The 13,370-nt window shown below is 36.3% G+C and overlaps 1 pseudogene; it reads left to right on the top strand.

Moving 5' to 3' along the window:
• The first annotated feature begins 2,568 nt into the window (after positions 1-2,568).
• On the top strand, positions 2,569-12,197 carry LOC113735725 (uncharacterized; annotated as a pseudogene).
• The last annotated feature ends 1,173 nt before the right edge of the window (positions 12,198-13,370 follow it).

Here is a 13,370-nt window from a genome sequence, read left to right as displayed (position 1 = left end):
ATAAAAAATGGGATACACCACCAAATAATTGACTACATTAATATATGAGTGTCTAATCACTTTTACTAATGAGTTCTTGGTCTTAGCTGTCGAGATCTCAAGATTTAGAAGCCTTGGGTTCAAAAAAAATGTATTTAATCACTTTTCTGAATACATGTCAACAATAATAATTAAACAGTACTTATTTTTTTGAGGCCAATTATAGACCCAAACATGAAATCTAAATCCAAGGGCCACTTTAGCAGACTTGTCAATTGAGCCTTATGATTGTAATTTACAAACCCAGACAAAACAAATATTAAAATCTGAGGGTTGCACTTAATAGGTCCATTTACATTCTACACTGACGAAATCACAGGCCTTAGAATAGGAAACATACCAACCCAATTTACGGATCATTAGTGCCTGACATACATGACAACAAAAACTAACAAAAATAGAACTTTACAATTTGTTTCTCCAGACCTTTTATGATATATTGACGTAAATAATATTTGTATATCTATAATAGACACTACTAGTAATGGAACTTAATCAGTCAAGTAGCTTTAATTTATATTCTAGATTTCATATCTAGCAAATTAGTAATATTAAATCCAATATCCACAAACTTTACATCTAATGCACAATATATGCACTTCAATATTTTCATATTTTGCCCCCGATAGTTTTAACTCAATCAATGTGAAGCAGTACTATTTTTTTTTTTATACGTTAACAATTAGACTTTTGTTATAAAGTGAAAATTAGTCTATTTAAAGTAGTAATCCTTCCCACCAAAATAGTGTTATTGCCACTTAAGTTTTTGATGAAGGATAAATTGGTCAATTCATCAATTACTTAGATGAAATTAATTTTCATGTTATTTTTAAGTTCACTAAGGGTGTAAAGTGCTTATTAAAATACTTTAGGTTGTAAAGTGTAATTAGTGTAATAATTCGTGGAGGTTTTCTGCATTTATTCCTATCCCTTTCAAGCAAATCAATTATTACAAGTCGATTCACACTTCGCAGGAAAAGTGTTAATGTAGCCAAATATCAATTAAAAATTGCAAACGTATGGATGCAATGAAATATAAATCACTATCCACCAATCTTTTCAGAATCTTCAACACTTGCTGGAAAATAAAAGGACTGCCCAATGGGTTTGGATTTTGAACCAAATTACCAATCTTGCTTGGTTGTTATCGCTTCTATGAGTTGTCACCTCGTGAAATTGGCTCAATCTCAAAGAATAACCAACATCAGTTGCATCACAGGACAACGACTTGACTCAAGAGTCATGAAATTTTTCTTTTGAAAAATTAAAAGGAACCATCCAACAACGAGTTCGGACCAAATTGTCTATCTTCCAGGGTTCACACCTTTATTTGAAATATTAAATGTTGTCGTTTAACAGCCAATCGTGTAGCACATTTTCTCCCATGCCTACTACAATAATTGAGGAGACAACTATGCACCAGGACATGCATGCTTACGAATTTTTTTGCAACAAAACAAGAAAAAAAATGATTCGATTATACTTTTTTTAATGTAAGTAAAAGGTTTCGAACTCAAGATCTCTCATTTATATTTCCTTCTCTCATACCATCCGATTAATCCCTAATTTTAATTATTAATGTCAATTATAATTATTTTTTGCTTCTTTTATTTCAAAAGTGAACTCACTTGTAATTTACATTGGTCAGTGCCTTAGATGATTTGCATATTTGTTTGGCCATAAAGTGACAAAATTAAGAAGCAGAAGAAGAAACGGGAAAAACGATTGAAAGAATGATTCAATCGAGGTCAAAAACTCCGTTAAGTTTCTAAAGATAAGTTACAATGCTTTATTTGATGCAATCATATCATAAATGAAGATTGAGCTTTTCTGATTACCCCAAGCATCAATCTATGCAAAATGCAAGTTAAATATTCTTTGAGCCAAAAAATAATTAAGAGACATTTTGAGATGTTTATTCAGATGTATTTCTAAAATTTTTAGATTGATTGGTAATTGATAATATTTTACTAAGTTGAACTAGAAAATATATTGAGAAGGTCATTGGTAACTGGCAATCAACCTTTCCAACAATTGACTCTCAACTGATTGTTCCCTTATTGTCGTATGTAGAGCTTGTCTAATTACATTGAAAAATGGAATTTGGATATTAACTGAATGGAACTATGACCTTAAGGTTTGTATCACTTGTTTAGAAAAAAGTTTAGGCACTATGTTATCATTGTTACAGTAAAATCTGATGCAAAATTTTCCTATTTTAAAGATACTTTATTTTCATGCAATTGGAGGAATTTCAGCACAGAACAAGAAAAGAGAGAATACAGTTTGCAGGAAGTGGGAAAAAAAGTTCAGGGCGGCTGCAGTGATAAAAGGACAGCAATCATGCAACTTTTGAACCACGTTTCCCACGAACCATTGAACCTATAAGTAAAGAGTCTTTCTGATTTTTGCTCAATGCACATAAAACTTCTCATGAATCTTGAGTGAAAGCATCCCCCCTCCCCCCACACCCCCCAAAAAAAAAGAAGAAACCATCTCTGACGATCGAGTCTGTTAGCTAGTAACAACATGATCAAATTCACTCCATTCATTGTGCTATGGTTCACAATTGGTTTCGATTTCCATGTAAGAGCATATTCAAATGTAAGCTGCTTTGAGAGCGAGCAAAAAACTCTCCACGAATTTAAGGAAGGTCTAATTGACAAATCAAATCATTTGGCATCCTGGACAGGGGAAAATTGTTGCTCATGGGAAGGAGTTGGATGCAACAGGAACATTCGGCATGTGGTGAAACTTGATCTGCGTAATAATGCTACTTTTGATTCCAATCGATTTTGGTATGGGGACATGCAAAATTATGTCTCTATCTATGTAAAACTTGTTTAGGAGGCCAGATAAGTCCTTCGTTAGTGAATTTGCAGCATTGGCATTACTTGGATTTAAGTTCAAATAATTTTGCAGGAATTCGGATCCCAGTATTTATAGGATCATTGAAAAATTTGAGATATCTCAACCTTTCTAGCGCAGGTTTCAATGGGACAATTCCTCTCCAATTTGGAAATCTCTCAGCCTTAGGCTATCTCGATCTTCGTAAAAAATTTGAAAGTTTTAGTGAAGGGGTAAATCATTATTATTTGTCCACGAAGAGTCTCTGGTGGATCACTAGCCTTTCTTCCTTGAAACATTTGGACCTCTCTAAAGTGGATCTAGGAGAGAGGCTCGAGACTGGTTGCAAGCAATTAACAAACTTTACATCTCTTACCTCATTTGACCTCGAAGGCAGTGAATTTAACTCCACAATCCCTCTCTGGTTGTTTAATTTAACTTCACTTCATCTCAACCTTAATTTCAACCTTTTTTTTTGGTTCAATAGTTCCTAATAACCTTTAGCATTGGACTTCACTAAGCTACCTCGATCTTAGCTACAATCAATTCAATATTTCACTGCCTGATCCACTTTTCACTTTGAACAATCTTGTCTATATGGACATCACTTTGAACCAAATCCAAGGCCCACTCCCCTTCGGCCTAGGCAACCTAACTTCTCTTTCCATACTGCATATGTGATGACCCCACCTCCCCCTAAGGTGTACCCAAGGTTTGGTGGACCGCCTGCCCAACTCTTACCAGAACTCACTCACGTACCACGAAATTTACAAGAAAATAACCTTAATAATAAGAGCGATAACAATTACAATTTGCAATGTATACACTCCTGGACCTCAAATGCCCATACAATCGATAAATACAGCCAAGTAATCAACCTTACAAAGATCAAACCAAGCAAGCCAACTAGAAACCTACGGAGTGCTCATGCAAGCAACTAACAAAACTTAGACAAAATCGATGCCTTCTCCAATTTTGACTCTCATGTTCTCACCCTCTAAGAAAAATAAATTCATGGAATGAGCTAGAAACCCAGTGAGGTTCCAAGAAAACAGGCAAGCGAACTAGCATGCATGATACTATGCATAGGATATCAAGAAACAAATCAAACTCAAGCAGACCAGAATATAAGGTATAGTAAAGCAACTAGGCAGATCGGTCATGCAATAGTGTAAGGTTAAAAAAAAACACATTTATGCCAAAAGGATATATGCTGCTCTTAGGAGCAAGTTCCACCGTAGCTTGTCGATCCGTTGACTCTCCGTCAACCATGGCATTATAATATCCGTAGATCACCACTAAACGTCAATCTCTGTCTACCGATTATCCCTCTGCCAAGCCCAAACGCCAATCAAGTACCCATGGTTCGTCAGTCTCTCGACCAATCCCTTTACCAACTCGATTCGACCAACTAGCCATTGGGTTGGACTTATAGCCCCAAGTATTCAAGAATCAAGTATTCATGATATGGGTTAAAGCTCCAAGCATTCAAGAATTCACGAATGGAGTCATTGGTTATTAACCAACACTCACGTAGGTAATGATTGGAGCCGTTAGCTATCACCTAACGCTCCGTATCAAGCAAGTCATGAGTTCAAGTCACGAGTTCAAGTTAGGAGTAAACAGGTTAGGAAATTCTTCCTTTACCTCAAGGTTGCCCAACTTACGCGACTGCTCTAGGGCTGGTCTCAAGCAAGAGGTCCAACGAGGGCTCAGTTCAGCCATTACCGACCTACATTCATGCATACGTATGAGTAACCCAAGTTCCAACTTACCCGGCGTTTCGGATAAGTGTCCAAGGGCCCAGTTCAACCGCTGCAAGAAGAGATGCAGTCGGCCTACAAATATGCACAGGTACATGCAAGTCCGCATGCAAGAGTCAAGTATTTCAAGTTCACGGAGTCGAGTGCAATTAAGGACACACTCGCCTAGACAAGATTAAGTCACAAGTCACATGTATATCAAATTACTTGTTCATGCATAAACAAGATGTCAAGTGTTTAGTTAAGTTAGGTCGAGTGCGATAAAGTACACACTTACCTAAGGAGTAACAATTCAAGTGCCGAGCAATTTCTAGCAACAAGTCATATTTAGTTAGGCAATATGGAACATGCAATTGGAACACTCACCACGGCAACAAGCTTAAGTGTTTGCCTTAAGAGCACTTCCGGCCTTACCTTCAAGTCCTAAAATCAAGTATGTTAAGTGCCATGAGATCCACTACTCCAAGCTATAATATTCAAAGGAAAACACTTCCAAACCAACCAAGTTATCTCAACTCCAATCATAAAACCAAGCTCAAAATGGTTCTACAACTCCAGCTTGAAGTTGGAAATGAAAACAAGAACGGTTTTTGAAGAACAGAATTTTCTCTAGTTTTACACGATGCTATTTGAAAAATCATATCTCAAGCTTCTTGAGTTCAAAATTTATAAACTTTATACCGTTGAAAATAAACTCAAAGGATTACAGTTTTCCAGAAGGCACATTTGTAAGATTCTGTCCACAAATCAGTCAAATTCTAGTCTCAAGTTGCTGCTTCGTTCGGTAGAAAAAAACAACAGGTGTGAAAATTCAGTCAACTTTGGAAAATCGTAGATATTCATAGGAATTGAGAACAATTCTGAATTTTTGTAGTGTAAAGTACTCTGAATCTAGTTTCAAACGCAATAAGCAGAACTCAATTTGGATTTTCTATACGAAGTTATAGCAATTTTCCCAAAACTACGCAGAGCTCTTTGCGGAAATTTCCAGCAAGCCAAAGAATGTTTTTTCCAAACTCTCCTCTAGCCAAACTCCCCAACTTTCTTTCATGTTTATATAACAAATCCACAAATTAAACTAACCAACATGTTATAAGGCATATAGTGTTAATTTCTAATAAAGAAATCGCTTACAAAACTAACTATGTCAAGGCTGGAAATTTTTGCCCAAAGCTAGAATTACAACCAAAGTTGGAAAATTCTATAGCAAAGCTAAAAATTCATACTAAAACTGGAAATTCCCATGTCAAGACCTAAAAGGCATACAAAGCTGAAAATTACATTCCAAGGCTGAAAATTGACTACTAGAGCTGGAAATTCGTATAACAAAGCTAAAAATGCATCTCCAACAAGATATCCAAGCCCACAAGTCATATCAAAGCTAGAAGTTTTCATCTCAAGGCTGAAAAATTATAACTCAAAGCTGAAAAATTCAATCAACCTCACAAAACCATGAAATTTTTCTCAAACCTTCCATATTCAAGTCATATATCCATCAAAAAAGAAAGAAAAGAAAGAAAAGAAGGTTTCTTAACTTGATGCCTGCAAACCCTAGGAAGAAATGCAACCAAGAGCTTCCTTTTTTCCCAAATCTCTCCACAAGAGCCTTTCTTCCTTCCTTGTTACAACTTTCTATGGATTGAAATAAGATTCTAGGATAAATTTTTCAAGGATTCAAGCAAGGGACCAAGTTGAAATTTTGGAGTTTTTCCCTCTCTTTTCTTGCTAGGAAGTTCGGCCAAGAAGTAGAAAGAAAGGAAGGGAATTTTGACCAAACTTCTAAGAGAAAGTTCAAGAGAAGTCTTGGTCAAAGTTCCATAGATGAGTAACACTTGGCAAGACAAGAAAGTGACACTTGGCAATGCAATGATTATTGTCTAATTAATGACCGAATTATCTTGGTTGGATAAGAAGAAAATTTGGTCTTAGTCAAAGTTAAGATTCTATGGTTTTATGACAAATGGTAAACCAAGAGCTAATCCTTATCTAATTATCTTTCAAGTATTAGAATATCTAACCAACTTCTAATTATCTCTTGACTCCTTATAAATAATATCCCTTTGCATCCAACTCCTCCTAATCTTTCAAATTTATCACGCACACTTACTAGTGGGTGCCACTTTCATAAATGCACTAACTTATAGAAGACAAATAATAAAATCTTGTCTCACTTATAAAGTATCCAAGAAATAAAGGCAAATAAAATAAAGTAAAAGAAAATGTATCCAAGAAAATAAGATACAATATAAAATAAGTTTTCCAGTCCTCGTAGCAGATGGGAGCTAACGAGTTTGAAGGCAAAATCCCAAGTACGATTGGGCAACTTCGAGAACTCACCGAACTCGATCTCAATTCGAATGGGTTCAATGGTACCATTCCATCCTCTCTTTGGAGGCTGAGTGAGTTGAAATCCCTGGATCCATCTTATAATCCACTGAGTAGGGAGTTGCGTGACATTCACTTTGCCAAACTCACACAACTGAAAGAATTACGCTTATCCTCCACTCTACTTGCTCTGAATGTGAGTTCCTCATGGGTCCCACCATTCCAACTTCAATCTATGGGAATGGGTTCCATCAAGATAGGGTCCAAATTTCCAATCTGGTTTCAAACTCAGAAAACAGTCGAAAATCTAGACATATAAAATGCAAGCATCTCAGATACTATCCCAGATTGGCTTGAGAGAGTGTGTCATGATATAAAAAATTTGGATTTCTCCAACTATCCCAAATATCGCAAAGTATTTTCTTCGGAGTTCAACAAATTTGAGGGCCTTTGCAATTCTTACCAACAGGCATTTCTGAATTGCATCTTAAAAATAACTCATTGCAAGGGATTAATCCACAGCCCGACATTAACAAGACATTGGATATTCTTTGAATAGATGATCTCAGTGATAACCACTTCAACGGCAGCATCCCTGATTCTTTGTGCAGCTTACAAATGCTTGTTCTCCTGGATCTTTCTAACAACCAGCTCTCCGGAAGGATCCCTTCATACATTGGTAAGCTTAAAACGTTGGGTGTGCTAAATCTAGCAAACAACAGTCTCTACGGGCACATTCCAATTTCATTGGGACATCACAATGATCTCCAATCTTTGCACTTGAACCGAAACAAATTTACAGGGATGGTCCCATTCTCGTGCAGACATCTGAAAAATTTGCAGTATCTTGATCTTGGAAACAATGAGTTGGAGGGCATTATACCAGCATGGATTGGCGAAGAACTATCCCTTCTAAAGATGTGACCCCCCATTTCTCCCTAAAACGAACCAAAGGGTATCGGCGGAACGTCTGCCCAACTCTCGCCAGGACTCACTACGAGACAATTCAAACTTATGGATAACATTCAACAATAAGAGTCGAAACTACAAAGAAAAGGGTGCTTCTTTAATAAGTATTCAATTCTTACATTTCAAGATACCAACTACATTACTTTCCCCAAAATATACAACTTTCAAAAGTCATCTAATCAATTACATTCAAAACCCTAATCAAAAGCGCATCAAGTCGGCTTCTCCATAATTCCTTCTATTTTGACTTCTGTTAAGGAAAACAAATCTAATGGGATGAGTTAATGCTCAGTGAGACCAAGAAAAGCATGCAAAACACATAGTCAAATAACAATAGCACTGATACGAGAATTAAAGCTATAACATTCAAGTAGTTCGCAATTAATAATAAAACACACTTGATAAGGATACGGGAGCTCTCAGGAGCTATATTCCACTTGCTCTGCCGATGCTCGATCCAATATCTCCACGAGTTGATACTCCATCAACTGTTACAACCCCTGCTTCGGGCCCGTACTTCTTTTATATAAGGCGATACTACTCGAGTATGCCAATCGAGATCTCTCCAATAGATCAAGCTTATACAATTTTCTCATGGCTTATCAAGGTTCACGACCAAACCCATACCGGCTCGAGTCGTAAGGTCAGCCGATAAGTTTGGGCATCCCCCACTATTATAAATTTAAGTCGAGGAGATTCACTCCAATCGACATTGATTCCACCATAATATAATTCACTATTGTAACACTTCACTTTATTCACTTAGCAATTCACTTCATACAATTCAAATTAATTCACTTAAGAGAGAGCGAGTGCGATAAAGTACACACTCGACTCGACACTTTCAAAACATTCAATTAATGAGAACAATTAAGCACGTAGCAACACTTCATACACTTGACACTCACCAAGTCAAAAAGTGAGTAATTGAGCAAGTAAGCTTTTAGCTGTCCACTTCGAGATTCTCTTGAAGATCCCCTTGAGCACCTGAGCAAATAACGAGTAACTTTTACTCATAACCATGCATCAATCAAGAAAGAATGTACACGAGTTTAGAATAAGTCAATGTCTTAAAAGTGAACTTTAATTGTTCAAAATCGAGATTCAAAAGTGAGGACTCAAAGTCTCAAGAGAAACTTGCCTCTTCCGTGAAATCGGGTTTAAAACGGTTTATCAATACTGAGAGAGGGTGACAAGTTCTCAAAAATAGATTCCCTAAGAAATCATGAATTTTCAACTTTGCACGATAAAGTTGGAAAAATTAAATCTTGAGTTTAGCACGTGTAAAAATGGAAAACTCTACACCATTGAAAACTAGGTTCGGAGTACTTAAAGTTCCTAGAAGACACTTTTTCAAGATTCTACATGGAAAGCACTCATTTTTCCACTCAAAGTTTCAGTTCCAATAGGACAGGTTTGAACCAGTCTTGGTTTTCCAGCAATCTTTGGAAATTCGGCATAATTCACCAAAAGTGAATCAGCACTTGAAATTCATAGCACAATAAGAGCTCCAAACAAGGTTTCAAAAACGGTAAACAGAACTAAATTCAGAGTTTTGAGTATCAAGATATAGCAGTTCAAAGTCGGTTAATTTTCACTACTAGAACAGTGAATTTCCAGATTTGAAAAGCAATCTTTGGGGCATCATTTGGATATCGAAATGGCCTTAAAATTACACCAAATTTGGTACACTTAAACTTCCATATGTGGAATACCTCTCTATTAAATTTTACACAAAAAATCATGTGGGAAGGTAGTTAACAAAACTACCAAAGTTTAGGAAATTCTCAAGGCTAATCTGTCACTCACCCCTTTCTTTCCTTTCAAAAGTTTGGCACAATGAAATCAACCCCAATTCGATCCATTTTTGAAACCAAGGTCCTATAAACATTTAATAAGAAATTGATAAGCAATTGACATCAAAATGTTTGAAACAAAACATCCCAAAACAACTCTGACTATTCGGCTAGCAAGAAGGGGAAAACTTTCCAGTTTTCCAGCTTTGTTGCACTTTCAAAATCAGACCACATCTCAGTCAATACAAACTCAAATTGGGAATGGTTGGTGGCATTGGAAACTAGGTTCAAAATGTTACATTTCATCAGAAAGAGTCATTTCCAAAATCAGTTCACAAGTGAGAGAAAATCAAGCCACAAGATGCAGCTTCTCCATTCCTCTCGGACAGATAGTCACAACAGGGTAGTCAACTTTGTCGAATCACTACGGATGACTCAAAATGAACTAGCGGGTAATTTTATACCATTGGAAAGATATGAATGTCTAGTTTTGAATGCCGCTAATGGCACTCAATTTTGACTTTTGTACAGAGAGATACGTTCAAACAAAGAGTTACTGTTCGGCTACCCAGATTACCATTTCCAGATTTCTTTCAATTTCGAAAACCCTAGTTTTGAGCAACCAATGGAAACGATTTTTGGTAGACACCTTGTACACACAATATACAACATATATCACTCAATTTCACAGCCAAACAACCAAAAAATTTTTGAAATACAAGCAAGATAACCACATGACAGTTTCGGCCAGCTCTCATGCACAGCTTGTCCTCGATTTTTCCTTCACTTTCTAACCGTATTCATCTCAAATAACACATAAACAACCACAATCAACTAATTACACCTCAAGTCAGCTACCTATAATCTACCTCAAGACTGCTAGCCTAAAGATTAAAGCAAGATAAAATGGGTTTCCTCAAGTCCTCTACCTATTTCTTGCTTAGGGTTGTAAATCCATGCAATCTAAGCTTGATTCTTGAAGAAAAATGGAGAGATTGCAAGAGTTGAAGTTTACCTCTTGAACCCTAGATGGCACCAGAAATTTCCACCAAAACTCTCCAAGAAATTCCACAAGATGATGTCTTTCTCCAACCTAAAGTTGATCTCCAAGAGATTTTGAAGTTGGGTGCAAATTTGGAAGTGAAATGGAACAAGATAAAGTAAGATGAAGTGAAGCTTTCTTTCTCCCTTTCCTTGGGTGTTCGGCCGAGACTATGGAGAAGAGAGAGAGTGTGTTTTGTGGTTTGAATGTTGGTGGATGAAGTGTGTTAAGGAAGCTAAGTTTAAGGTGCAATAAGTCGACTTTGAATAGTGCTCAAATAGAGAGGTGCACTACCACTTTTCTCTCTTGTTTATTGCACTACTGCACTAATCCTCCAATGTAACTCCTTGAACACTGTAATTATTCACCCTTAGTAGTTTAGTATAAATTTCTCAAATCTCCACTTAGCCGTTTTGACACGAAATACGCGAACTTTTGATTCACGCGCGATAAAGCGAAATTTAAAAGAAATTCATATAACGATAATATAATTAACTAATACTATGGTAAATAATTATAAAAATAACTATTTTAAGAATAAAAACATGAGTCCTCACAGAAGAACCTTGTGCTTGAATCTAATAATTTCCATGGTGACATTTCCATGTGCCTCTGCAAATTAGCATCCCTTCAGGTTTTAAATTTGAAAGACAACAACTTAACTGGCCACATACCTCGCTGTTTTAACAACTTTACAGCAACGACATTGACAGAATTGGACTCTATAGGTATTTACTTTCTGAATTCAAGTTATTTTGTAGTTGACGACAGTGAAGAACTCTCACTTTTCATCAAAGGTGGAATGTTGAACTACACATCAAGCAATGTGCCATATGTTAGATTCATGGGGCTCTCGGGAAATAAACTAAGTGGGGAAATACCTGTCGAGTTAATGTCTCTTGTTGGATTGCAGGGTTTGGATTTATCTAGAAACCATCTAAGTGGAAGAATCCCAGAAAACATTGGGAACTTGAACCAACTTGAGTCTCTAGATTTATCCAAAATGACCTTTCTGGTCCAATTCCTCAAAGTTTGTCGGAACTTAAATCTCTGGGCTGGCTGAACTTGTCGTTCAACAGGCTAACCGGTCGAATTCCATCCGGACGTCATCTGCAGACATTAGACGACCCAGCCATTTACATGGGAAGCAGTGGACTTTGTGGTGAACCGCTAGACAAAAGCTGCCCTGATGAATCTGATGGTAAATCAAATGCCGGAGAATCGAGTGATCATGAGGATGGCAAGGAGTCTTATTTTTATTGGTTTTATGCTGGTTTGGGACCTGGTTTTGGTGTTGGACTCTTGGGATTCTTCAGTGTCCAATGTTTTAAAAAGTCATGGCGCTATGCATACTTCGGATTTCTGGAGAACTTGTTCAATAAAGTATGGGTAGATATTGCATTGCTTATTGAGTGATTTTACGTGTATCATCAATTATAGTTGTAATGTCATGGTACTTCATCTTATTGTAAAATAATAAAGTATAAATAAGACCTTTCCTCATCCCTTCAGGTCATGATTGAAGCATAACATGTCGGTCATTTAGTTATCATCTCTCCACAATTAGAACTACGCATTGGAATGAAAGTAGAGTGAAAATTTCATAATTACAACTGACCATTGAAGGGAAAGTTCAATACCACATAATGTTCATGTAGACCTTTTGAGTTCTGCTGTAAGTATTGTATAAATGAATTTGCACTAGTTATTCTAAATTACGGTCCTAATATATTAGTGTTGTCAGGAAAGAAACATACATGCATAGTAGAAATTCAAAATATTATTTATCTCAATTTTTTGTGCATTTCTACATGGAGATCATAACTTTTGGTGCAAAATCCTTTTCCATTTAAAATTATCAAAATATCTAGCATTTGCTGGTGATCTACACAACCTCTTCATAAGATTTTATTATCATAAAATCATTAAATTTGATAAATACTAGCTCTCCCCATGAGTAAAGCTCACAAGTTAATGAAATAGGAGGGATGAGAGATGACTTCCTTAGGGAGAGAGATGAATTTCTCTCTATGTTGGCCGAATTCTCCACCTTGTTTTTTTTTCTTGATTTTCACAAAATCTCTCTAAAAATTAATTGAAAATTATGTCTTGCAAAGTTGGTCTAAGAGGTCTTTATATTGGCAATAAATAAATCCAATTCCTATGGGATCCACTTGAGTGGTTTCCTTAAGAAGTAGGATTCCTATCTTCTAGATATCCTAAAAGACTTTCATATTTGTACAATAGGTCCTTCATATTTAAGTTATACTACTCTTGAAATCTTCTAGATAACTCTTTTCTTAGAAGATTACCTTATTTGCATAGAAGTAGTGTTGTTAGACCCGGACTGGACCGGCCCGTTCGATCTGTCCGACTATGAACCGGCTTCTTTTCGAATTGGTTTATAGTATAAAATCGTTTTAGTTAAAAATCAGTCAAAACCATAAAAAACTGGCTAAACCAGTGACTCGATACGACTGGTTGACCCAATTCTTAAACTTTTCTTTTTTCTTTTCCCCAAACATAATTTGAGTTACCTAAATTGTAACACTTTTATTTATTAATAGGAATAAGAAAATGTCAACTATT

Source organism: Coffea arabica, chromosome 3c (assembly GCF_036785885.1).
Source record: "Coffea arabica cultivar ET-39 chromosome 3c, Coffea Arabica ET-39 HiFi, whole genome shotgun sequence".
In the NCBI taxonomy this organism is placed as follows: Eukaryota; Viridiplantae; Streptophyta; class Magnoliopsida; order Gentianales; family Rubiaceae; genus Coffea; species Coffea arabica.
The sequence above is the reverse complement of the archived record's forward strand: the minus strand, read 5'-3'. Positions and strand labels throughout refer to the sequence as shown.